Here is a 25,735-nt window from a genome sequence, read left to right as displayed (position 1 = left end):
ATGACAGGTGATTACATGACAGGTGATGACATAACAGGTGATGACATGACGGGTGATGACATGACGGGTGGTGACATGACAGGTGGCGAATGACGTGTGATGACATGACGGGTGGTGACATGACGTGTGATGACATGACGGGTGGTGACATGACCGGTGACGACATGACGTGAGATGACATGACAGGTGACGACATGACGTGTGATGACATGACGTGTGATGACATGACAGGTGATGACATGACGGGTGATGACATGACAGGTGACGACATGACGTGTGATGACATGACGTGTGATGACATGACAGGTGATGACATGACGTGTGATGACATGACAGGTGGTGACCTGACAGGTGATGACATGACAGGTGATGACATGACAGGTGATGACATGACAGGTGATGGCATGACAGGTGATGACATGACTTGTGATGACATGACTTGTGATGACATGACAGGTGGTGACCTGACAGGTGATGACATGACGGGTGGTGACATGACAGGTGATGACATGACGGGTGGTGACATGACAGGTGATGACATGACAGGTGATGACATGACGGGTGATGACATGACGTGTGATGACATGACAGGTGGTGACATGACGGGTGATGACATGACAGGTGATGACATGACGTGTGATGACATGACGGGTGGTGACATGACGTGTGGTGACATGACTGGTGGTGACATGACACGTGGTGACATGACAGGTGATGACATGACTGGTGATGACATGACGGGTGGTGGCATGACAGGTGATGACATGACAGGTGATGACATGAATGGTGGTGACATGACAGGTGGTGACATGACGTGTGATGACATGACAGGTGATGCCGAGCTCTGGACCCCTCATCTTCATGTCGCGCTAAACACGTGTTGCAGCCCCCTTTCATCTTACACACACACACACAACCACACACACACACACACACACACACACACACACACACACACACACACACACATACACACACACACACACACACACACACACACACACAAACACCACGCACACACGCACCCAAACACCACACACAAACACACACACATACACACACACACACACACACACACACACACACGCACCAAAACACCACACACACACACGCACGCACACACACACACACACACACACACACACACACACACACAAACACAAACACACACGCACCGAAACCACACACACACACACACACACACACACACACACACACACACACGCACCCAAACACCACACACACACACACACACACACACACACACACCCAAACCACAAACACAAACACACACGCACCCAAACCACACACACACACACACACACACACACACACACACACACACACACACACACACACACACACACACACACACACACACACACACACACACACACACACACACACACACACACACACACACACACACACACACACACGCACGCACACACACACACACGTGTGTACTGTTACATTAACACACAGTGTACAGGTGATAAGAACACAGTGTATAGGTGATAGGAACACAGTGTACAGGTGATAGGAACACAGTGTATAGGTGATAGGATCACAGTGTATAGGTGATAGGAACACACTGTACAACTACAGGTGAGAGTAACACACTGTGCAACTACAGGTGACAGTAACACACTGTATAACTACAGGTGACAGTACCTCACACTGTATAACTACAGGTGGCAGTACCTCACACTGTACAACTACAGGTGACAGTAACACACTGTACAACTACAGGTGAGAGTAACACACTGTGCAACTACAGGTGACAGTAACACACTGTATAACTACAGGTGACAGTAACACACTGTACAACTACAGGTGACAGTAACACACTGTATAACTACAGGTGACAGTAACACACTGTACAACTACAGGTGACAGTACCTCACACTGTACAACTACAGGTGACAGTACCTCACACTGTACAACTACAGGAGACAGTACCTCACACTGTATAACTACAGGTGACAGTAACACACTGTACAACTACAGGTGACAGTAACACACTGTACAACTACAGGTGACAGTAACACACTGTATATCTACAGTTGACAGTAACACACTGTATAACTACAGGTGACAGTAACACACTGTATATCTACAGGTGACAGTAACACACTGTACAACTACAGGTGACAGTACCTCACACTGTACAACTACAGGTGACAGTAACACACTGTACAACTACAGGTGACAGTAACACACTGTATAACTACAGGTGACAGTAACACACTGTACAACTACAGGTGACAGTAACACACTGTATAACTACAGGTGACAGTACCTCACACTGTATAACTACAGGTGACAGTAACACACTGTATAACTACAGGTGACAGTAACACACTGTATAACTACAGGTGACAGTAACACACTGTATAACTACAGGTGACAGTACCTCACACTGTATAACTACAGGTGACAGTAACACACTGTATAACTACAGGTGACAGTACCTCACACTGTACAACCTCGGGTGACAATAACACACTGTATAACTACAGGTGACAGTTCCTCACACAAACTCAGATGAAAATGAATTGCTAATAAGTTTCACGTTGCCCCCATATTCATTCATCTATCAATATATTATACACTTTCGTTCGTAATCTTTGAAAGAAAAGTCTTACTCCCGAACAATCATCACATTTTCACTACAATAGCTCAGTTTGCTATATAGATTCTGTCAGACTGAGAAAAAAAGGAAAAAAAAAGATTACAATTATAACAGATCAGCAGCATTAAGTCAGAAAAAAGAGATCTCTTGCAAGCCATAAAATTCGGGGAAAGGCTGTCAAGGTGGGAGGTTTGGGGTTGTGACTGTGTTTGTCCTGTCAAGTCAGGTAGTTCATTTCATGTACCTTTTCTACTTCCGTTTTTATTGTTTTAAAGTCACAATAAACTATACCTACTTGCGTCATGTTTTACCGAATTCAAATCAGTGTCAAAGTTAAAACACACACACACACACACACACACACACACACACACACACACACACACACACACAGAGAGAGAGAGAGAGAGAGAGAGAGAGAGAGAGAGAGAGAGAGAGGAGAGAGAGAAATCCACACTTCTTAGCATGCAGAAGCATTTTAGTGCGTGTGTGTGTATGTGTGTGTGTGTGTCTGCTGGCTTGGTTGAATCGGACAATCAAATGCAGCAGACTGATATCTGTTTAGCCAGCCTCACCTCCACCAATACGACATCAGCCATGATCTGACTAAATGTTCTGTCACACCTGGCGTCCTTCCTGCTCTGTGTCCGTCCCCCGCCCTTGATGTTTCCGCTGCCTGGAGGGAAACGTTCTCTTCCTCAGTGTCTTCATTTCCTTGCTCGGTTCAGCCGTGTCTCTTTTCAGTCAAAACCATCGCTGTCAAACTCCGTCAGTTTGTTTCCTTTACCCTGTCCACGTCAAACCGATTTTGTTACCTTCTTGAGAAAGTGTTGACACTTCTGTATGTTAATTATTTTTCTCTTGATCCTGAATGGTCATACTGGAACTGTCTGATGGCCACATCCACTCGTTTCTTTTCTGGCCTGGATTCTGCAGCACTGGAGCTCGTGTTTCATCACCGTGACCTCAGCTGTTGATGTACACAGCGAGACGGCCATGACTGGTGGCAAGGTGCTCAGTGCTTCCCGTGTCTTCTGCCCCGTGTGGACGTTGGTGTCTTCTTCTTCCGGTCTTCTGGTCACACAGAATAGAATAGAATGGAAAAGAATGGAATAGAATAGGTCTTTATTACCAAGTGCACCGGGATCACAAAGAATAATGGGGTGGGGTGGGGAATAGTATATAAAAAGGTAAAACATAGATGTAAAAATACAGCTATTGTAGAATTTTACACACGTGCATATCAGTATAAGTACTTGTGCGTGCGCGCGCGCGCGCGCACACACACACACACACACACACACACACACACACACACACACACACACACACACACACACACACACACACACACACACATGCCTTTGAACATAAGCCTCATATTACACATTACATACAGATGGGGCTGATGACTAGATCTTCAGGTAAACGGATGTTCGGTGCACAATTCTCTTTAAGAACTTTAATAAAAGTACTGGATTTGTTAGAGAGACTGCTTTGGGGGAAAAGCTATTGGCGAAGAGATTGGGTTTGGTCCTAAAACCTCTTTGCCAACGACCCGAGGGGGTGGGGGTGGGTGGGTGTGTGTGGAGGGGAGGAGGGGGGTTCCGGGGTGGGGGGGGGGGTCTCGGAAATACCAAGCTGGACATGATTCGTGACTTGCTTCGTCATGGCTGATTAATTTGCTGGATACTCAGTGCCTGCTTACCTCGCTACACAAGTGAGTGCCTGGAACTCGTGGTGTCTGGCTGGAGGTCTGCAACAAAGAGCTCTTCAGGTCTCCTTGGGCACTGGCGTCTTCAGTGACTGGGAAAGTGAAATAATCGGCAGTTTCCACAGTTTTCCCCTCAAGACGGAATGAGCGATGTTCACAAGGCGTGGACGTTCACTCGGCCAGCCTGTCACCCAGAGGAGTGGAGGGGGTGAGTGGGGGGCGGTGGGGGGCGGGGGGAACATGTGGGCACACAGCCGACCTCATCAGCACGTGCACACTGTGCAGAGTAGTTCTGATGTCCTGTTTCATGGGAACCATGGCTGAACTGTTTGTTGTGTCTGTCACCTGGGAACCATGGCTGAACTGTTTGTTGTGTCTGTCACCTGTGAACCATGGCTGAACTGTTTGTTGTGTCTGTCACCTGTGAACCATGGCTGAACTGTTTGTTGTGTCTGTCACCTGGGAACCATGGCTGAACTGTTTGTTGTCTGTCACCTGTGAACCATGGCTGAACTGTTTGTTGTGTCTGTCACCTGTGAACCATGGCTGAACTGTTTGTTGTCTGTCACCTGTGAACCATGGCTGAACTGTTTGTTGTGTCTGTCACCTGTGAACCATGGCTGAACTGTATGTTGTCTGTCACCTGTAAACCATGGCTGAACTGTTTGTTGTGTCTGTCACCTGTGAACCATGGCTGAACTGTTTGTTGTCTGTCACATGGGAACCATGGCTGAACTGTTTGTTGTCTGTCACCTGTGAACCATGGCTGAACTGTATGTTGTCTGTCACCTGTGAACCATGGCTGAACTGTTTGTTGTCTGTCACCTGTGAACCATGGCTGAACTGTTTGTTGTGTCTGTCACCTGTGAACCATGGCTGAACTGTTTGTTGTGTCTGTCACCTGTGAACCATGGCTGAACTGTATGTTGTCTGTCACCTGTGAACCATGGCTGAACTGTTTGTTGTCTGTCACCTGGGAACCATGGCTGAACTGTTTGTTGTGTCTGTCACCTGTGAACCATGGCTGAACTGTTTGTTGTGTCTGTCACCTGGAAACCATGGCTGAACTGTTTGTTGTGTCTGTCACCTGTGAACCATGGCTGAACTGTTTGTTGTCTGTCACCTGGGATCCATGGCTGAACTGTTTGTTGTGTCTGTCACCTGTGAACCATGGCTGAATTGTTTGTTGTGTCTGTCACCTGTGAACCATGGCTGAACTGTTTGTTGTGTCTGTCACCTGTGAACCATGGCTGAACTGTTTGTTGTGTCTGTCACCTGTGAACCATGGCTGAACTGTTTGTTGTCTGTCACCTGTGAACCATGGCTGACCTGTTTGTTGTGTCTGTCACCTGGAAACCATGGCTGAACTGTTTGTTGTGTCTGTCACCTGTGAACCATGGCTGAACTGTTTGTTGTCTGTCACCTGGGATCCATGGCTGAACTGTTTGTTGTGTCTGTCACCTGTGAACCATGGCTGAATTGTTTGTTGTGTCTGTCACCTGTGAACCATGGCTGAACTGTTTGTTGTGTCTGTCACCTGTGAACCATGGCTGAACTGTTTGTTGTGTCTGTCACCTGTGAACCATGGCTGAACTGTTTGTTGTGTCTGTCACCTGTGAACCATGGCTGAACTGTTTGTTGTCTGTCACCTGTGAACCATGGCTGAACTGTTTGTTGTGTATGTCACATGTGAACCATGGCTGAACTGTTTGTCGTGTCTGTCACCTGCAGCATTCTGTTCCAAACACAGGCTGAAATCATCGATGCATGTGTTTAAAGCACCAGTCTATAAAATATTTTTAAATAAATTAAAACAACACTATTGGGCCGTTTCTCTTGTAGTAAGATTCTAGCAGACACCTGTGATTCTTTTCCCGTTGCTTACAAATCAGTGGCACGTTTTGCTGACCAACATAACTGTTGACACGGAATTCTCTCTCCAGGAAAAGCTTTTCGCCACAGTGAAGAGCCACCCATTTGTACTTTTCCCCCATCTACATTTGTATTTGTGTAACTGTCGGTGCTGATTTCTCTGATTTTTTTTTCTTTAAAAACAAACAAACCCCATTTGTTGCCATGTTGAGGTTTCCTTTACATGCGCAAAGTGAATGCTGCCCACGTGACTTTGGTTCATTGCCACAGCCCAAAGAGTAATGTAAAGGGAGTTGTGGTGTGGCTGTGGTCTCCGGCAGAGGGAGGGAATAGGAAGAGCTGTGCTGTGGCTGTGATCTCCGGCAGAGGGAGGGAATAGGAAGAGCTGTGCGTGTTGTCAATCGTTGATGGGAACCACAGCGGCTTGCTGTTACACAACAGGCTGACGGGACAAAGGCCGACAACTGTGCACACACTTCCACATACATTCACACACCTCCACAACCGCCCCTCTCCTCCCCCCACCCCGCCCCTGTCCTCCCCCCACCCCGCCCCTCTCCTCCCCCACCCCGACCCCGTCCTCCCCCCCACCCCGCCCCTCTCCTCCCCCCCACCCCGCCCCTCTCCTCCCCCACCCCGACCCTGTCCTCCCCCCACCCTGTCCTCCCCCCACCCCGCCCCTCTCCTCCCCCCCACCCCGACCCTCTCCTCCCCCCACCCTGTCCTCCCCCCATCCCGACCCTGTCCTGCCCCCACCCCGACCCTCTCCTCCCCCCCACCCCGTCCCTGTCCTCCCCCCACCCTCTCCTCCCCCCACCCCCGCCCCTCTCCTCCCCCCACCCCGCCCCTGTCCTCCCCCCACCCTGTCCTCCCCCCACCCGCCCCTCTCCTCCCCCCCACCCCGTCCCTGTCCTCCCCCCACCCTCTCCTCCCCCCACCCCGCCCCTCTCCTCCCACCACCCCGCCCCTGTCCTCCCCCCCACCCCTCTCCTCCCCCCACCCCGCCCCTCCTCCTCCCCCCACCCCGACCCTCTCCTCCCCCCACCCTGTCCTCCCCCCACCCCCGCCCCTCTCCTCCCCCCCACCCCGACCCTCTCCTCCCCCCCACCCCGCCCCTGTCCTCCCCCCACCCTGTCCTCCCCCACCCCGCCCCTCTCCTCCCCCCACCCCGACCCTCTCCTCCCCCCCCCGCCCCTGTCCTCACCCCCACCCTGTCCTCCCCACACCCCGCCCCTCTCCTCCCCCACCCGCCCCTGTCTCCCCCACCCGTCCTTCTCCCCCACCCCGCCCCTGTCCTCCCCCCACCCGTCCTCTCCCCCCACCCGCCCCTCTCCTCCCCCACCCGGTCCTCCCCCCCCCCCACCCCCCCCTCTCCTCCCCCCCCCCCCCTCTCCTCCCCCACCCGACCCTCTCCTCCCCCACCCCGCCTGTCCTCCCCCCCCCTGTCCTCCCCCACCCCGCCCCTCTCCTCCCCCCACCCCGACCCTCTCCTCCCCCCACCCTGTCTCGCCCACCCCGCCCTCTCCTCCCCCACCTGACCCTCTCCTCCCCCACCCGACCCTCTCCTCCCCCACCCCGCCCTGTCTCCCCCACCCCTGTCCTCCCCCACCCCGCCCCTCTGTCCTCCCCCCACCCCCTGTCCTCCCCCCACCCCGACCCTGTCCTCCCCCCACCCCGCCCCTGTCCTCCCCCCACCCCTGTCCTCCCCCCACCCCGCCCCTGTCCTCCCCCCACCCCGACCCTGTCCTCCCCCCACCCCTGTCCTCCCCCAACCCCGACCCTGTCCTCCCCCCCACCCCGCCGCTGTCCTCCCCCAGTCACACTGTACACACTGTCGTCATGCCGCCTCACGCACCATCACCACGGGGTGCAGGACTGCCAGGAGAGGAGCCATCACGTGACGTCACTGGACATCCTACTCACGTGTCTAGCTCTCTGTCTCTCTCGCCCTGTCTCTCTCTGCCCATCACCCCATCTCCTCTCTCTCTCTCACTCTCTCGCTCTCTCTGTTAGATATTATGTATTGTTTATGGAATCGTATTTCTGAAACTTTATAAATGAAATGAGCTCTAAAAATGATATATAGTTTGAACTGTCACTGGTTATTTCCTTATGAATCTTTCAAATTTTGAGACCACTATAAAGATGTACTGATGATAACTCAGTTTTAATGTGCTCTCTCTTCTTCCATCTCTGTCTGTTTGTCTGTCTGTCAGTCTGTCTGTCTGTCTGTCTGTCTCTCTGTCTGTCTGTCTGCCTGCCTGTCTGTCTGTCTGTCTGTCTGTCTCTCTCACTTCCCCTCCCCTCCCTTCCTCTCCACACTGCCCACTTTCTGTCTTTCAAAGGGGAAGGGTTATATTTAGATGGTCTGTTTCCGCACAGTAATTCTATGATGCGTTCATATTGGTATGATGTGCTCCGATGTTACAGGCTTAGATAATTATTATATGATTCATAAATACTTTGTAATGTGTTGGTGGTGATATGATGTGTGTCGATGCCACATGCTTGAATAATTAATTTATGATTCATGTGCACTTTGTTATGTGTTCGTATTGATGTAACGTGTTTCGATGTTACAGGCTTAAATAATTCTCATATGATTTATGTGTACTCTGTTATGTGTTCGTACTGATATGATGTGTGTCGATGTCACATGCTTAAATAGTTATTGTATGGATTATCTGTATTTTGTTTGCTGTGTACTGTTCAAACCTTGGAGACAAGCGACTGGAAAAAAGGTACAGTACCTCCCTGTCACATGGACTTTTTTAAGCTAATGACAAAATATCAAAGTGTCGCTTATCCCTTAGTAGTTTATTTTGCTTCAATTATGTTTTTCCTTTTTGTTGTATTTTATCTGTTTTGCACCATTTTTGTTCTGATTGGAACAAAATTAATAGTAATGGCGCTAGAGCTTTACAGCTGATGACATTAAATATTTCAGTGTTCAGTGTTCTCTCCCTCTCTGTGTCTGTCGGTCTGTCTCTCTCCCTGTTCTATTTTTATTTAGTATTGTGTAGTGTATACCCTGGTCAGGGCGGGGACTGATGTAAAAAAACACAAAAAAACACACCAGTGCTTATCTATTATTCTCGAAATAAAGAATTTGTCTTGTTTTGTCTTGTCTTGTCTCTATCTCCTAATGATATGGGGGAACAAGTAACACCATGAAACAGGAATGATAATGAAAAAAGTCCGAGCCAAACCATCATTGAAAAATAAGTTGAATAAATGTCATCTCGACCATCAGATGTGTGCTGTGAAGAAAGCACAATGAATCAGCAAAAGACTATGAATATTCATACGAAGTCATCTGCATTTATTTGATGCTTCTGTATAAACAACAATGGGAACTATTTTTTCTTGTTTTTTGTCGAAGGTTATACGTTTGCACTTCGGCAGCATACTTGGAGAATTGGAGACTTTAAGACTTTTTACTGGCATCAACTGGAAGAATTCTGGATGCACAAGTGGCATCAAAATGTCATTCAGTCATCACAGAAAACAATGGCGGTTCACGCATGCTCTCCCCGAAACATCACACACACACACACACACACACACACACACACACACACACACACACACACACACACACACAGAGAGAAAGAGAGAGAGAGAGAGAGAGAGAGAGAGAGAGAGAGAGACAGGGACAGAGAATCGGAATGGGGGTCGGAAAGGTCTGATCACATTTAGGCCTCAATCCCAAGAGAAAGTCTTCACATGAATATGATAGTGGGTTTCTCTCTCTCTCTCCCTCTCTCTGTCTCTGTCTCTGTCTGTCTCTCTAATTGTTTCGTTTGTAAAGCATTAAAAATGTTATTAAAATCCCCCCCCCCCTCCCAGGTTGCTTGTATCATGCTAGGTGTTAGCAGCGACGTGCTTAATTTGAGAGCTGTCAGGCTGCAGGCTGTTCCGAACGACAGCTGGCGACTAGAAGAACGCTGTCCTGATGCGGGAACCAATATACAGCCTATATTTGTTTTTTTTAACAGTTCAGTTTCACAAAAATGTATACAAGTAACACAACATGATTTCAAACTTCTCCATACACATTAAATTGTGTGTTTTTTCTACCTTAGAAACCGAACAAAAGATAAATAGGAAAGAAAGAAAGTCGTGAAAAAGGATAGAAGACATTAACAGTGAGGGGGAGACAAGAAGAGAGACAGAGAGAGAGAGGGGGGGGGGAGGGGAGAGAGAGAAGGAGGGGGAGGGGACAGAGACAGAATCAGTCCAGAAGCATTACTGTTGTTAGTAAGCGACTAGGCTTTCTAAATGCACAGCGGTGTGTATGCCTTCCAGGACGGAATCAATGATTAGTTCATAGTCAGTGTGGAGTCTGGAAATACGCTTTTTGTTTCCTAACTTTGTCTAAGACTGCAAGTTAACCCGCTGAGCTTGGGCAATGCTTTTCTCATTGTGCATTTGTAAGCGTAGAATTTCGCAATCAGAACAATGAAATCGATGATTATCAGTTGAAACCTGTATGTTCACAGCCAGATAGAACCCGGTGTTCACTGAAGCGGAACGTGCCGGCCAGCGCACACTTTTGAGTCAGTCTGAAAATCAATCCAGAATGACAACAAAATGACAATGAAGAAAAAACCGTTGACTGTTCTTTGGTGTATTTAAGAACAGAGCACGTACTGGATCCCTCCGGATCTCTATTCATTATTGTTGCATTCATTCCTGAAATTATACCGACTATCCTAACTTGAAGCCACTCTAGTTTCACCTCTTTAATTTTATGGATCTTTCTAGAAATCAAATTCCACTGTTCTTTTCTTGTCAGTCCTCTGTCCCAGTTCCGGCATCAGTTCGGCCAAATATATTTTTCACTGGGTCATTATGAACATGTTGTGCACCTCTTTGAAGCGGGCACGGTCTGTAGAGAGACAGACATACAGGCAGACAGACAGACAGACTGTCCAACGTAAACGCGCACCACGCACACACAATACGAGGTGCACGAGGACCTGTGTGTACGTCAGTCTGTACTACATACGGACTGACCAACAGACAAACAGACGCCCCCCCCCCCCCCCCCCCCCCCCCCCCCACACACACACACATACACACATACACACACACCCAAACCGCTCTCACAAGCACGTGAGGTATTACTCAGTGGCGTGTGTTTGTTGACAATGCGCTGATTGGTTGGAGAGACTGATCAAGAAAAGCAGTCACTGTCGGTGTGTCACAGTAATCATTTTGCCAGAAAGAGAAGTTGATAAGTGCTTCACTATAAAAACCCGCCATTGGGCTTTTTCAGACTTATTTATGATTCGCATACTACTCCTTTAGAAAACTGAATTTGATCCCAGTGAGGTGAAGAACTTCCGTCCTGTTTCGAACATTCCTTTCGTATCCAAAATTATTGAGAAAGTTGTTCTGACTCAGCTGCATAATCTTCTTTCTCACAATAATCTTCTGGAAATATTTCAGTCCGTCTACAGAAAATTCCACATTAAAAAGAGTTCTGTCCTCTGTGTTCTCCATGGTCTGCTTGCCAGGGTTAATGAGAAACTTATTTCAGTGCTTGGTCAACTTGACCTGAGTGCGGCTTCTGATACTTTGGATCACGCCATCCTGTCAGAGAGTGTCCTTTGGAGTTGATGGTACTGCCCTTGACTGGTTCAGGTCATACCTGATTGGCCGTGGACAGTCTGTCATTGTCAATGTTGCTTTGTCTTCTCCCCGCCCACTTGTTCATGGAGTACCTCAGGGTTCGGAGCTGGGGCCAGTACTTTACTTTGCATGTTCAGTCTATCTCTGATGTGATTGATTCTTGTGCTTGTGACTACCATAAGTACGCTGATGACACGGAGTTGTCCAAAAGTTCACGTCCCACAGGATTTTCTTCTGCTTTATCTGATATTCAAAACTGTATCGATCACATGCTGACTTGGATGAGCAGCAACAAATTGAAACTCAACACAGACAAGCCTGAGATCATACCAATGGGCTCAGCATCCCACCTTTGTAAACTGGACAGTGAGTTTGCTAACACTGGGGGGACAACGTCTTTTTGAACTTTTTTTTTCAAGTACCTCGGTGTACATCTAGACCAAACATTGTCCAAGCAGCATGATATTTGCTCCATTTGCCGTGCAGCTTTTCTCGAAATTCGGAAAATTGCCAGATTTGTTCATATCAAGCAAAGACTGCCACGGTCAGACTGGTCTCCTCCTCTGTCACCTCGCGTTCGGATTACCGCCATTCGGTTCTTGTGGGTCTTCCAGCTGATCAGGTCAGTCGTTTGCTGAAAGTTCAGAACAGTGCAGCTAAACTTGAACCGCGAAAATCTAAACGTGAGCATGTGAAACTTTTGCACAAAGATCTGCATTGGCTTCCGCATTCATTTCAAAATTGCCACGCTCGCAGTATCTCTTCTTCACTCACAACTTATCAGCATTCCCGGTCACTGCGATCTTCAGCTGAAATGTTACTTCGGGTGCCGAACACTAATCTGAAAACCTTCGGTCACCGATCATTTTAGTTTCTCAGCCCCAACTGTCTGGAACTCACTGCCTGCTGACCTGCGAAAAGCCCCGTCCCTGGACTCTTTCAAGTCCCAGTTGAAAACGTATCTTTTTGTCTTGCATTTGGGTAATATTTCAGTTTATTTTGGGTCTAATTTGCTGTTGTATGAGGGGTGTACTACTTTTTCCAATTGTGTGTGTATATCTGTGGGTGGAGGTGGTGGTGGTGGTGGGTGTGTGTGTGTGTGTGTGTGTGTGTGTGTGTGTGTGTGTGTGTGTGTGAGGGAGAGAGAGTGTGTGTGTGTGTGCGTGCGCGCGTGTGTGTGTTGTTGTTGTTGATGATGATGATGCGAGGGTGGTGACTGTTTCTTCGTAATTGATTCTTTTTCTAATGATTGTTGCTTCTCTTTTGTAACATGTAGGCCTGATTTGTGGAGCGTCATGACTAGTTGTTATTTAGATTTCTTGAAGATTGTTGTTTCTTTATTGCTATATTTGATTGTTGTTTCTTTATTGCTATATTTGATTTGATTGTTGTTTCTTTATTGCTATATTTGATTGTTGTTTCTTTATTGCGATATTTGATTGTTGTTTCTTTATTGCTATATTTGATTGTTGTTTCTTTATTGCGATATTTGATTGTTGTTTCTTTATTGCTATATTTGATTGTTGTTTCCTTTATTGCGATATTTGATTGTTGTTTCTTTATTGCTATATTTGATTTGTGAAGTGCCGTGAGCCTCTCTGTGAGGGAACAGCGCTGTAGAAGAGCACTTCATCATCATCATCATCATCATCATCATCATCACCACCATTATCATTATCAAGCGCAGTTGCTTCAGTGATACAGCTGTTAACGATACAGGGTAGGCTGGCCTTAATACGAACGATCCGGTCAAGCCACCAGCTCAACGTGTGTATTGGACACATAGCAGGTTGTACGATCATCAGATGTAGCTCTTCTGTTTTTGAAGACTTTCTCCGACTGCTTGCACCAGGAAAAATCGTCTGCTCCTTTTTTCAACGTTTTTTTTGTTTTTGTTTTTTTGTTTGTTTGTTTTTTTGGTTTTTGTTTGTTTGTTTGTTTGTTTGTTAGTTTTTTGTTTTTTGTTGTTGTTTTTTCCCCAACGATTTAAACAGCAGGGCATGAGGGTAAATGCGAACGGGCAAGTCCAATTAAAACAGAAACAGGTCTTGAACTCATTAGACACAGCACATTATTGGAACTTCGCACCAGACTGTTGTATTGTTGGTTTTGATCACACGTGTACACACACACACAAAGACACGTTTAAACACCCACACCCCACACAAACACACCCTTCTGAGTGTGCTCAGTGACTGAAGCATCGTTAACAAAGAGACTCGCGTCAAAATATCCAATGGTCTGATTGCAAACGACACTGTTTTGGTGATTCCTGTCAAAACTGACGTTCTGCTCTGTCGCCAATATGCTTTCTTAAATTCTCCCAGCACTGGTATGAACATTCAACATATCCGATCAAATCAACTATTTGAAACTGTCGAAGTTCAAGTCCTACAGCTCGCTTTCCTTGATTTTAGGATTTTGAGAGCACGTTTTGTGAACTTTGTTGGTGGTGCGCGAAAAGAAGAAATAGCGCGGAAATAGCCAGAAATAGCTGATGTTTGACTGGTTCTTGGAAATAGATATTCACTGAGGTATTAGAAAGATGCAGAAGCAGAGATAAGATTGAGAAATGTGTGTGGTGAGAACGCTTTGAAGTTGGGCAGTACACGAACAGTTCGCTATTACACGCTATTCGTAATTAGGCATACCTACCCTAGTTTTTATACTGTGATTTGACGAAGCCTTACCTGCACGAAAGTGTGTCATCACAATTCACCGGAACGTTGATGTTTGTTTTTTTTGTTATATATATATATATATATATATATATATATATATATATATATATGTATATATATACTACTTTTGCATTCACTATCAATTGGTTCTCTTGTTAGATTAAGGACTCCTCTTTTATGAATTCCGTTAAGTCATTTCCTGTAATTGTACTTAAACATATTTATTTCAAATATTCATCTCGGATTCTAGCCTCCTTCCACCCCGTTTTCCTTTACTCACCCCCACCCCCACGCCACCCCCCCTCCTACCTTTTAAACAATACATTGAAATGTGATAATGAATACTTTGTTTACCAAACTGTCAACAATGACGTCTCTGGTCACTGATAGTTTGTTCGAGAATGTTCTTGTGAATGACACGTTGTTTCTCATTTGCTGTCCCGCTTCGGCGGAGGAGATTTAAATGTTGAGCACAAGCTATCTTTGACTTTGATGCCACGGATTACTTGTGTAAGTTCATTCACCACTTAATGATTTAAGCTATGACAGTTCTTCCAATCTTTATTCTCGTTTTCTCTTTATCTTCTCATCTTCTTTATTCTTATTCTTCTCTACTTACTAAACTAATGTAAATAAAACAATAGTAAAACCCTTTTGTGACTGGCCTGCTATATGCCCGTGGCCTGCGCATGGATATTTTCTATCTTTTAATGCAGTGAATCATCAGTAATTGTTTTGTGCCGTCCCCTTTGATATAATACACCACTCGGCATCGTAATAGAAATAATAATAATAATGATAACGAGCACAATGCTGATAATGAAGACAATAACAATAAGAGAGGCATCTCCCTCGTGCCTGACGTGTGTAACCAAGTTCATCCAACAAAAGAATCACGAATAAAACAAACAACAACAACAACAACAAAGCCGACACAACAAAGCAGGTCATATGACATCTTGATAACCATCGATGTGACCTCGACCTTGGACCACTGAATTCATGACGACATTGATGTCGTGGCCAGCTGGTAAAGAAGGACCGGTGCACCCTGTTGGTTGAAAACTGGATGAAGGGCCGGGCTCTGTCATGTGACCACATTATAGTCCCCATTTACTACGTCGTCACTTGTCATCATTACACGGGGTTTGTTCTGGTATTGATCAGTCACTGTACCAAACCTACTGAAGATTATGTAAAAGACCTCCTCTCTCTTTGAAAAGAAAACTTTTCGTATCATTATCATTCACCGATTTTTTAAATACTTATTTATTCCTTTTTTACCTTGACCTTTAAACTGTGATTTTGGATCGGATCTAAGATGCGGCCTCTGTCAAACGTTTTCTATTTTGCCAAATAATGGCCTTGACCTTTGACCTCTCACCATTTTGTCAGAAGGTGGATGACTTCAAAGGTCTTGGTCATTCCAACCACACTTCCAAATTGGGTTCCTGTACCGCTTGTAGATGCCAACGTTAAAGTTTACCATTCGGTTCCTGTACCGCTTGTAGATGCCAACGTTAAAGTTGACCACGAAAACACACGGGAGGGGGATGCCTGGGTGTGTGTGTGCGCGTGAATTACTTTAATAGGGCAGAGAGCTAGATATAGTTGTAAAATCCACCATGATAAACATATGTGTGTTTCCATGTGTGCGTGTGTGTTTCGTTGTCTCATCGCCTGACCAAGCGCGTAGGGTTACTCCGCTGGTCAGGCATCTGCATAGCAGATGTGGTGTAGCGTGTATGGATTTGTCTGAACGCTATGACGCCTTCTTGAGTAACGGGAAGTGAAGTGAACAAAACGATCTGTCCTCAACAAGCCACACTGCTGTCCCTTCTGCAATGTGCAGTGCACGTGGTGGTTGGAAAGTGCTTGTTGCCTGCCCAACCTCCCCCTCCCCCCCGTGCCCCCTCTCCACACTTTGAGTCCCTTCCCCACGCCTAAACCACCACCACCCTGCCCTTCCCCCTCCTCCCCCTCCCTCCCACACCCTGAGTTTCGCTGTTTCACTGAAGCCCTGAAAATGAAATGCAACAGATGTCCGACTTCACAACAGATCACAAACCGCAGCAATTTTGTTTGTCCTTGAACTTCTCAGTCAGTCCGCTTCAAAGTGAACAGGATAATTGAATTGCCTGTACTGCTGTGATGGGCTGAGATTATGATGATTTTAATCTGTTAGCCGTTCGTGGATGATTTTTAAAATGTATGTGTGTTCGTCGGTCTGTCTTTTGTGGCAGAGGATTAATAAACACGCAGAGACACAGACACAGACACACAGACACAGACACACGCAGACACACGCACACACACACACACACACACACACACACACACACACACACACACACACACACACACAGAGAGAGAGAGAGAGAGAGAGAGAGCTACACAGACACATTGTTTCGGTCACACGCACAGATAAATCATGCCAGAAGAACATGAGCACTGACATGACACACACAGACACAGACACACACTGACATGACTCGCACAGACACAGACAAACACAGACACACACAGACACACACACACACACACATGATGCTGGGAAGGATTCCTGTCAACTCTTCGTGGGATGGTTTGTGTCCAGCTGTGTCTTTACAAGACAGCAATGGACCAACTGTGACTGCCACCTCTCTGTCTGTCTGTCTGTCTCTCCCTCTCCCTCTCTCTCTCTCTCTCTCTCTCTCTCTCTCTCACACACACACACACACACACACACACACACACACACACATGCCGCACTTACACATGTATGTATGTATGTATGTATTTATGTATGTATTGGTGTCCCCATGATTTCTCTCACAATGAAAGAAATCGTGGGATTGCGAGAAAATGTGGTCGTTCCCCTCCCACGTGATCTCTCAATTGCAAGATATCGTGGTAAATCGTGGGGGTTGCCCCACGTTTCTCACAATATGTGAGAAAGTGTGTGAAATCCCCCTTATTTAAAAAACAATCCTTTATCATCGAAGTTGGTTTCTTGTCTTTTCCCAACGCAACTCTTAAAGTAGAGAAGAGAAGAGAGAGAGAGAGAGAGAGAGAGGTGATGAAAACAACGACATCATGACTATGGCATTAGCGAAGACATCAACAGTGATGACACGAAACTGACATGCATTGACCTCAAATTCAACATCTAAATTGATAGAAAATAACGGAATCAAGGCAATGTGCATAACTCAAACAGAAATATGATATGCCAAGACTTGAACCGAATCTTTCCCGAGAGATGTTTGGAATAACATCAACATTATTGAACTTTCTACATAAATGTGAGCGAAACGGGTGTTTCACAATGCTTTCCTCACCTGGGGAGCGTGAAAACTGGACCACATAGTGTTGATGTTTGTTGTGATGCAGCCTTTCTTGTCACGTTTATTTGGAATGTTCTTCATTTCATGCTTCTCACTTGTTCATCTATTCGTGTCAGCATCCTTCAGCATGCACGATTACACTGACAACAGATTCTCAGTTTCATAGAAGACACTCAGAACATGAAAATATATATTATTTTATAAACAAAGTGAAAGAAGAACGCACACACACACACACACACACTTGTACTCCTAATGAATATACACATGCATGCACATTTTTTTTTTAAACCAGAACTGTGCCATCACTTTCACTGTCTTCACTGACTTCACTATCACTATCATGATTGTCATTGTCATCGTCCCGCTATTTCTCTGTTCCTCTTCTCTCTGTGTTTTTGTGTTGGTAAAAGACCAGAAACCAATCCCGATGACAAAGGAATATTTTTCTCTCTCTCTCTCTTGACGTTATGGGGAAGTACGAGAAATGTAGGCCAGAGACAAACACACCAAGAGGACTTCTCATGCTTGTCTCTGTCTATCTGTCTCTGTCTCTGTCTCTCTCTGTCTCTCTGTCTCTCTGTCTCTCTCTCTCTCTCTGTCTCTCTCTCTCTCTCTCCCCTGACGTTATGGGGAAGTAGGATAACTGTAGGCCAGAGACAAACACACCAAGAGGACTTCTCATGCTTTCTCACACATTGTGGATGGGGGTGGGGAGGGGGGGAGGGCGGCAGGGCGTGCACGGGGCTGCGTGAAGATGCAGTCACATTTGCACTGTGAGATAAAAAGTCCGCGCCCCCAGAGTGCTGTCCATGGCAGGAGTGTACAGTGCCTTGTCTGTGTTAAATGTTCCCCAAAACACGTTTATGTTTCGTGTTTTTAATTTTGCAGAGTCAGGAAAAATAGGTTTGAAGTGACATAAAATGTCTCAAATGCTCTTACTGGTTCAGTCATCTTCAGCTTAAAAAAAATGAATAACTAATTTTTTTTTTTTTAATCAGCCCGATCGAATTTCCTCCTCTGCCCAGAAATCTCATCGAAACGGCTCCGTGAGAGGGCTGTGACGTCACAGAAACGGCTCCGTGAGAGGGCTGTGACGTCACAGAAACGGCTCCGTGAGAGGGCTGTGACGTCACAGAAACGGCTCCGTGAGTGGGATGTGACGTCACAGAAACGGCTCCGTGAGCGGGCAGAAATATGCACGGGCGAAACAAGCAAACGACAACAAAAACCAACTACGATAAAAAAAAAAAAATAAAAATAAAATAAAATAAAATAAATAAAAAAACAGCCAATGATACCGCCTGTTTACAACTCATCATGAATTACCTACAGTTTGCTGCATCCAGGTGGATGCATGGCAATGATAATGACAATGACAGATGATTGTGCAATAAGATCGTTTACTTGATAATGATAGTTTTTTGCCGTCAGGTGTGAAATGTGAGCTGCACTTGCTCCGAGAATTATTCCCCCTATCAATGTCGCACACACACTTTAAGACTGCACGAGATTTGTCACGTGTGTGATTGCCTGCAGTGTGAATGCATGAGTGAATGCGACTATAACTGCGAGTGTATGTGACTGTAACTGTGTATTTGCATTGACGGAGGATACAGCCCGTGTAATTTATCTGAGGAACAGGGAGCGTTTATGATATTGCGAACTGGTACATGGAGGGTAGGGATTGTAGTGTGTGTGTGTGTGTGTGTGTGTGTGTGTTTAGTTCATTTTAAGTGACCAATTTTCATTCCCATTCTATTTTGATGACTTACCTTCTATGTATGTTTTTGGTTTTGTTTTTTGTTGTTGTTGTTGTTGTTTTTTGGTTTTGTTTTGTTTTTTTTTTTGTTTTTTGTTATTGTTTTTTTCCTATGGATTTAGAATTTAGTTTACTTGGTTGTACGTTTTCTTTTTTTTTTCTTTTCTTTTTTCATTTTCGTTTATTGTTTTTTGACGTCATTTTGAGTTTGTACAGTTTTCACACACACACACACACACACACACACACACACACACACACACAGAGAGAGCTTTATTTAACTCAGATGAGAATCCAGACAGCATTCCATAAGTCGAGAAGGACAGAGCTTACACGGCGACCTGACGTCAGGCCTGTGACACACCAGCTGCAGCTGTGTGGCGTGTTCTCTCCACAGTCTGTCCGTGGGGTTTTTGTGTCGCTCAAGTGTTGGCTTGTTCAGGCCTGTGGTGTTTCCCTGGGCTCTCTGGAAATCGGTCCTCGGACTTGTTGACGGGTATGAGCGTTTTCCTGACAGTTTGTCCTGTTTCCTTGTGTCTGTAGACCAGCACGAAAAGACACAACAACAACAATAATAATAGTGAAGATGATGATGATGATAATAATGATGATGATGATGACGATGATTATAGTGATAATGATGATGATGATAATAATAATAATAATAATAATAATAATAATAATAATAATAATGATCATGTTGATGATCATCATCATTATCATCACCATCATAGAAATAATGATAATAACGATGATGATGATAATAACAATAACAACAACAACAATAATAATAATAATAATAATAATAATAATAATAATAATGATAACATTTCCATCCCTTTCCGATGACAGTCAGTAATGACCTGTACAGAGTTCGCGCGTGCGTGCGAGCGTGCGTGTGTGTGTGTGTGTGTGTGTGTGTGTGTGTGTGTGTAGCCAAGTGCTCAATACGACTGGCTAATAAACTGGCTAAACTCACAGCACAAGCTGAAAGCTGTGTAGCAGACATCTTTTTCGCAACAGCCAGTCTGCAATGACCCGCGCAGAATGTGTGACACCATTCCCGGTTTGAATGCAAATCCCCTTTTAGACAAAGGCTCCAATCATTTATTAAATCAAGTGTCTGTATTGTTCACTGCAATATTATATTTGTTGTGCTTACACACACACTTAAATCAGTTAGAAGCGGGCTTGATTTCAGTTTAATCCTTTGTCAGTCTTAAGATTTCAACTGACGCTAAGCTTTCGTCATTTTGTGCTTCTCGCCACACAACCACTCAGCCAGTTCGCTCTGTGTCAGTGGCTGAGCTGGAATCTGTGTTTCTGCTATTTAATTAATATCTCTTTTGTCAGATCAGTAAACTACAAGTATTATATACTGGCAGAATCATTGCAATTCCATCTTTTGATCTACTCATTAGAAAGTAGGTTTTGAGCTCTTTCTTTTGCGATATATCCGACGTAAATAGGTTCAGGAATTATTTAGAAATCTATTATTGAACACCTTGTAAGAAGCACAATTCTTATCAGATTTAGCCTGCTTGGGGATAATTCACTTCACGCTAGCGTCAGTGCAGTCTGCTTAACTTGCATAAACTGGCGGAATGGGTGATCATCTATTGATATTTGGTTTTGATGAAATGGATAACTTGTGTAGGTTCATTCACCACTTAATGTTTAAGCCATGACAGTTCCAATCTTGTATTGAGCGCTGACTGACTGATCTCTCAGTTTGCCAGTGTTTTATCAAAGCCACTGATTTTATCGTGTTTATTATTCATGTATTATTTTACATGCTGATATCAGTTATGCTGCTACGGTGTTTCACTGATTATCAGTACTCTAAGATGTGTGTAGTATTCTGTTGTGGTGATTTCAAGATAGCGTTGTAGTGATATCAGCCTTCTAATATCAGCCATCTGATATGTGACCCTCCACCACGAAATGAGTCGCTTTGCACCAGAGGTCGATTTTTAGTTATTGGTATATCATAAATGTGCAATAAAAGAGCTTGACAGCAAAAAAAAAAGTTTGTAAATCGGATGATTCTGTGAAAAGTTATTGTGATGTGAAGTTCTAAAATCGTGAAAGTAACGAAATGAGAAGTCAAGGCCAAAAAGTTTTGGAACATGTTCATAGCAACCACATACTTCTAAGCAAGATATGTTCATGAAATTTGGCACATACATACTTTGTGGCAATATTCACAATTGCACAAAGTTTGAAAGAAAAAAATATTGAGTGTACTTGATTTTTATTCAGATAAGGATTTTCTCTTCTTTTTTTTGTTAAAAATTGCAACTGAGGTGTAAGTATACTTACTTTTTAATAGCTCAACATGACTAAAAACCTTCCAGTTTTAAGATTAGTTTTGTTGTGGTGTTGTTTGTGGTCCAATTACTATGAAACTATTGCATTGTATAGTATATGTACTAAAATTTATGCCAGATTAAAGGTAAAAAATGTTAAATCATGATGCCGAATCATGTAATTGTTGTAATTCAATGTGTTCACTGATTACTGTGTTTGTGATATTACCACAATCCATGCAACAAGCACAACAAAATAACAAAAAAGATCCATACAACAAAACTGCTCATACAAAAGGTACAAGTTCATGTGCGTTTTATCCCAGAATAGCATCAAATGAAATACACTTCATAATCCAAATGAAAACTTCAAACACTTCATCTGCAAAGAAAACCTACTTGCCAAACCCATACTTCACACAATAAAGACACACAACCTCATCAAACAAACACTCAGTCTGCTAAAAAAAAATGTGCAGATGTGTGGCACAGGTAATCAATTCTTGTGGTACAAAGTGTTAGTCATCAGGGTGGATGGTGTTGATGTTGAACCTTCTTCCTCCACTCTTTTTTCTCCACCAGTGGTGTCAGTATGTTCCAAAAATGCATGGTTTATCCTGAAACAGTTTGTTATGCAATACTTCTTATCTCTTTTCATTTTCTTTGTTTTGAATTATTTTCTATTTGTTCTAAAGTTTATTCATTAGTGCTAATAATGCTAGATTAAATATCAACAGTAATTTCAATTTTGTACATCCACATCACAGCTTTCATTCTTGACACAGGACTTTATAAAATGCTTCACTTCTAGTTCTATGTGTTTTATCAGAAAAACAACAACACTTTATATATATATATATATATATATATATATATATATATATATATATATATATATATATATATAATTATTTCTTTCATAATATAATTAGATAAAGCAGTTTACTGATAATAAAAGTATGAAATAGTGATTACTAATGCTGTGTCACTATGAGTATCAGTGTGCATATCAGTGTGCATGTGCATGACATGCTGCAATGCATTAAGTTACTTTATGCATAGTGGCATGTCAAGCACATACACACTGATATCATTTATGTAAATGTCTTTGCAAAACTTTACAATTCCATACATGTACATCTATACAAAGTTTGTAAAAAGAAACTAAGTTTGCACACTTCATGGTAAATTCATATTATCAATCATAGTACATTACCAGTTGACCACAGAATCACTCACTCATAGATAGGAGTTCACCAGCAGACAATTCTTTAGTTGATAGTGTAGTTAGTGTGGTGGTGTTGCCTTTCCTTCTGATGACATGACTTGCCAGCAGTGATCTCAGAATTATTCATTGGTGTGCAGGCAGGCATACAAGGTACCATCATATCTTTTCAGGGCTGAAAAAGAAATTGAAATATTAGTAATACTGATAGTATTTACTGTTGACACAACTCTATATTTATTTACCTCAAAACAACACAGACACAGACACACACACACGGAAACACACACACACACACACACACACACACACACACACACACACACACACACACACACACACACACACACACCTGACACACATTCACATAAAATATCCATTGAAGCAAATTCTGTGAAACTGAAAACTGTTCATAATGTCAGTCCCTTGTACCTCCCCATGCTCAGTTACATGTAATGGTTTAACTGCGAAGGGACAGTGTGTGTGTGTGTGTGTGTGTGTGTGTGTGTGTGTGTGTGTGTGTGTGTGATATTGTGTGAGAGTGTGACTCATCGTGTGTGTGACACACATTGTTAGTGTGTGTGTGTGTGTGTGTGTGTGTGTGTGCGTGTGTGTGTTTGTGTGTGTGTGTGAGTGACATGTATACACATTGTGTCACACATTGTGTGTGTGTATGTGTATGTGATCTTCTTTTAATTTACATTCTGTTAATTTCCTCAGATTCACTTTATTCTTGTAATCATTTTTATTCCACATATCAACCAGTGAGTTTATGTACCAGTGTAAGACAATAAATCAGTCTTGACTCAATCATTGTTAAATAAATTATTATCAATTGATTATACCATCATTACATTTCAATATTTGTCAATGTGGGTAAAATCTGAATGCTTACCTTCAGACACTTCAGCTGTATTCAGTCCCCCAGTCACTTTGCTTGCATTTTCCTTGTGTGAACTTTTAGAAACACATTTCTCTCACTTCAGTGCAGCAAGTCAGTTTCACTCGTTTTCGTGTCAGTCACACCACTGATGGCACCTGGCACGTTGATTTCAGCAATTACAGGTGAAGGCTTCCAACCTTTCTGTATCTAGTGCAAATGTTGATTCGTCATCTACATCAAAATTAATATTATTGTTGATGAAAGCTGAACGACAATCCTGCATCATCTGCTTTTGAAATCAGCATCGACTTTGTGTTTACAAACATCGATTTCATAACCATCAGCCTAGTTGGAATGGTCAGTTCCATCAATGAAGTACTGGGTTAGAAACTCACAAATGTTGTCTTCTTCACTGAATGACAAAATGTGTGCAACGCAAATGTGTCTTGTCAGGAATTCACCAAGTCTCAAGAGGAAATCAGGGGTTTGAGATAACTCTGTGACAATCTGCAAGAAGAGAACGAATTTCTACATAATGAGGTGAAATAGACCAGCCAGAAATGTGACTCCCTTGAAAACCACAGCAGACGAAACAATCTGTTATTCTTTGGAATGGAGAAACAACAGGAGAAAGAGAACTGGGATGACTGTGAGAGACAGGTGAAGGCAGTGATCCGAGAGGGAATGGGGATCACAGAAGACATAGAAAGAGCACACAGAACCCATAAAGACACTGTTATCATTGTGAAATTGCTGTCCTGCGAACAAAAGACACTGATTTTGAAGAATGCTCGCAACCTGAGCTCATCTCATCAGACGGATTCAACAGCATGTATGTCAAAGAGGATTTTTTTCCGAAACCATGCGACAGAAGTGCAAAGGACTCAGAAATGTAGCAAAGGACTTGTACAATACTGGTCCGAAACCAAAGTTCAGATTTGATAAACTGATAACGACAGAAGGGGTCTTCACATATGGCCTTGAAAAAAAGAAAGTAAAGGAACTAAAGAGATATCAGTTTGGTCATGCAGACAGTGGAGACCATGGTGATGACAAGGAAAGGGGAAAAAAGAACACCAAGATGCGGGGGACTAAGGACTGGAGGGCAGCTGAGGACCAGGGTACAGCCGTACAGCCGAGGACCAGAGGGCAGCTGAGGACCAGGGTACAGCCGTACAGCCGAGGACCAGAGGGCAGCTGAGGACGAGGGTACAGCCGAGGACTGGAGGGCAGCCGAGGACCAATGTACGGACCTGACAAACGAAGTGTCTGTAATCAGGCGAACTTCCATCCACTTGATGCGATGAAGGCGAACACAACAACCCAGTGGCACATCGATTTTTGCTCCCGACGTCGGAGTACCGAGATATGAAATGTACAAAACCGAAGCGTGGTCGTGACGTCATGGGTTCGTCACAGGGTGAACTGAACAGGTCACAGCAAGGTGCACGGGACGCACGGAAACACAGCACTGCCAATGTGTCAGACACAAGAAGCCCTGTCAACACACGGCACAGGGCTGGGGGCTGGGGGCTCGCGAACGGGGGTCGAGGTCAACAGCAGAGGGGGTGTGGAGGTGGTAGAGGGTGTGGTCAACATACAGGGGAGAGAGGGAGAAATGTAAGTCTTCCCAAATAGGGGTGTGGCCAAGGTCATTATGAAATAAAAATATGTACGTGGAATTGCAATGG

At 44.4% G+C, this 25,735-nt stretch overlaps 1 protein-coding gene and 1 pseudogene across 1 annotated transcript in view; both read left to right on the top strand.

The window, feature by feature from the left end:
* LOC143277366 (uncharacterized) lies at positions 1-25,245 on the top strand (annotated as a pseudogene).
* The window catches only part of LOC143277365 (ATP-binding cassette sub-family C member 2-like), a 64,741-nt gene that overhangs the window by 9,570 nt on the left and 29,436 nt on the right, over positions 1-25,735 (top strand). The gene's annotated exons all lie outside the window — the stretch shown is intronic.

The sequence above is a fragment of the Babylonia areolata genome, chromosome 34 (genome assembly GCF_041734735.1).
Source record: "Babylonia areolata isolate BAREFJ2019XMU chromosome 34, ASM4173473v1, whole genome shotgun sequence".
Taxonomy (NCBI): Eukaryota; Metazoa; Mollusca; class Gastropoda; order Neogastropoda; family Buccinidae; genus Babylonia; species Babylonia areolata.
This window is presented reverse-complemented; position numbering and strand designations above follow the sequence as displayed.